Raw genomic sequence first — 3,015 nt, forward strand, 5'->3', positions numbered from 1 at the left:
TCTGGAAGAGTCACGAGTTTTCATTATAAGCGTTTTTAGCATGTGAGTAAGTAAATCCTTTCTTATTATTCTATAGTATCGTATAAGTATAGTAGAGTATAGTATAGTACAAGTAGAGTTGTATAGTATTTATAGTATAGTTAATAGTCGTTAAGGTCATATAGTAATTATACAGTAATAAGTTAGCCTTCTGAGAACATGGAGTATAATGCATCATTCCTGCCTTCACCAGGTCTCCCTGCAAATACAATACAAAAAAACAAACCAAAGTCCCGTTCGTCTCTCAGTCCTGGCACAGAAAGTTTTAGGGATCTCCCCATCAGGGGATCCATGGGGGGTTTTCCACAGTTGTCCACACTGGGTCAGAGCTCAAGGCACAGCTTCTCTGAGCAGGCCATACTTCCAGAGGAGAGACCCTGGTTCAATATCAATCACAGAATGCTGCAATCACCTCTGCTCGAAAGAGAACAGCAATAAAATACACCCCTTAAAATAGGAATTAGAAGCCTTTTAGTATCTTAACATATGATCTGCATGAGGGGATTGAGTTCACCATCAGCAAATTTGCAGATGATACAAGCTGGGCATGAGTGTGGATCTGCTGGAAGGTAGGAGGGCTCTGCAGAGGGACCTGGACAGGCTGGATCCAGGGCCCAAATCCAACAAGGTGAGGTTGAACAAGACCAAGGGCCAGGTCCTGCACTTTGGCCACAACAACCCCTGCAGTGCTACAGGCTGGGGACAGAGTGGCTGGACAGCAGCCAGGCAGAAAGGGACCTGGGGGCACTGATGGACAGCAGGGTGGACATGAGCCAGCAGTGTGCCCAGGTGGGCAAGAAGGCCAATGGCTCCAGGCCTGGATCAGGAATGGTGTGGCCAGCAGGAGCACAGCTTCTGTGCTGCCCCTAACCTGCCCCTAGCTCTGCACACAGACAGTGCTGCTGAAGCTCTAGAGAAGGCAACAAAAGGGGAATTGCCAGGAAAGGCTTTGCTGGGAGATGCTTTAGATCACTTAAAACCACTGAGGGCACAGCTGCTTGTGGGCAGTCTGGGGTCACAGCAAAGGTAGAGAGAAACAAAATTAAAATGGCACAAGCAAAGGCATTTCTTTTAGACAATATTAAAAAAACTAAGACAAAGGAGAGAAAAGAACAAATCAAATACATAACCCAAGTGTTACCAAAGACAAAATGTATTACAAGTGACTCGCAGAAACTGGCCAGCAGTTTAATGTTTCTGAAACCATCCAGTCATCAGTGCCCACACTGCAGCATTGAGCTCCTGGTTCCTCAGGCTGTAGATGAGGGGGTTCAGGGCTGGAGGCACCACCGAGTACAGAACTGACACTGCCAGATCCAGGGATGGGGAGGAGATGGAGGGGGGCTTCAGGTAGGCAAACATGGCAGTGCAGACAAAGAGGGAGACCACGGCCAGGTGAGGGAGGCAGGTGGAAAAGGCTTTGTGCCGTCCCTGCTCAGAGGGGATCCTCAGCACAGCCCTGAAGATCTGCACATAGGAGAAAACAATGAACACAAAACCACCAAAATATAGAAGAGCACTAAGCACAATGAGCCCAAGTTCCCTGAGTTTGGAGTGTGAGCAGGAGAGCTTGAGGATGTGTGGGATTTCACAGAAGAACTGGCCCAGGGCATTGCCATGGCACAGGGGCAGGGAAAATGTATTGGCTGTGTGCAGCAGGCATGAGAAAGCCACTGGCCCAGTCAGCTGCTGCCATGTGGGCACAAGCTCTGCTGCCCAGGAGGGTCCCGTAGTGCAGGGGTTTGCAGATGGACACGTAGCGGTCATAGCTCATGACAGTGAGAAGTGCAAAATCTGCTGACATGAGAAAGGAAAAGAAAAACACCTGTGCAGCACATCCTGAGTAGGAGATGTTCCTGGTGTCCCAGAGGGAATTGTGTATGGCTTTGGGGACAGTGGTGCAGATGGAGCCCAGGTCGCTGAGGGCCAGGTTGAGCAGGAAGAAGAACATGGGCGTGTGCAGGTGGTGGCTGCAGGCTACGGCGCTGATGATGAGGCCGTTGCCCAGGAGGGCAGCCAGGGAGATGCCCAGCAAGAGGCAGAAGTGCAGGAGCTGCAGCTGCCGCGTGTCTGCCAGTGCCAGCAGGAGGAAGTGGCTGATGGAGCTGCTGTTGGACATTTGCTATCTCTGGCCATGGGGAGCTGTTCAAGGAGGAGACAGTGACAAGTCAGGGCAAACTTTACTGAGCAATGTCCAAGCCCTTTCTCCCAGCCCTGCCCCTGCCTCTCTGTTCCCCCCAATTTTCCTTCTCTCAGGGCCCTTCCCCTGTGCCTGGAGCTCTGCTGGGATCTGGCCCTGCTGCTGTGATGAGCAGGGGCTCTACCCATGGACACTGAGGGGTCAGCTCTGCTCTGCAGCAGTGGGGTCATGGGAACAGGGACAGGGGTCAGTCCTGGAGTTGGATAACTTGAGCCCAAAGTGCTCCTGAGGCAGAGGAGCTTGACAGCACCTCCTGTCCCAGGGCTATGTTAGTTAGAAGGGGCTTTTATGACTTAGAGCAAAGGATAAACCCACCCCAAAGAAGAAGATGTTTTTAAAAAGGACTAAGAGAGCACAGGCAAACAAGTCAGGAAATGTGGCAAGAAGAAAAAATGTCTCAGAATTTTCCACTGCCAAGAAAACTGAAAAACAACTTTCAGCTTCCACTGTAATGTACTGACTTTTAGTGAGTGGAGAATAGTAACATGACTGTGGTAATTATAATAGTTATGATAGGCTATGGACAATAGTTAAGGGATAGATTGGTTCGACTGTATGAAGATGCTCAGCAAAGTATATAATGCATTGTAACCAAACCCAAAGGCTCTCCAGGCCTACCTGCAGCTAGAGCTGACAGCTGTAGGTACAGGCTCTGTCACCCATGACCCTGGGCTGCTGCAACGTCTTGGATGGAATAAACTGCATTTTGGAGAGCCACCTGGAGTCTTGCATCTCATTTAGGCTCTTACAGTGGCGCCCATATTTTAGTTGCCAAA

The 3,015-nt window shown here is 49.9% G+C and overlaps 1 pseudogene; it reads right to left on the bottom strand.

Moving 5' to 3' along the window:
- Nucleotides 1-1,227: 1,227 nt before the first annotated feature.
- On the bottom strand, nt 1,228-2,158 carry LOC127060578 (olfactory receptor 14J1-like; annotated as a pseudogene).
- Nucleotides 2,159-3,015: the final 857 nt, after the last annotated feature.

The sequence above is a fragment of the Serinus canaria genome, chromosome 25, assembly GCF_022539315.1.
Source record: "Serinus canaria isolate serCan28SL12 chromosome 25, serCan2020, whole genome shotgun sequence".
Lineage (NCBI taxonomy): Eukaryota > Metazoa > Chordata > Aves > Passeriformes > Fringillidae > Serinus > Serinus canaria.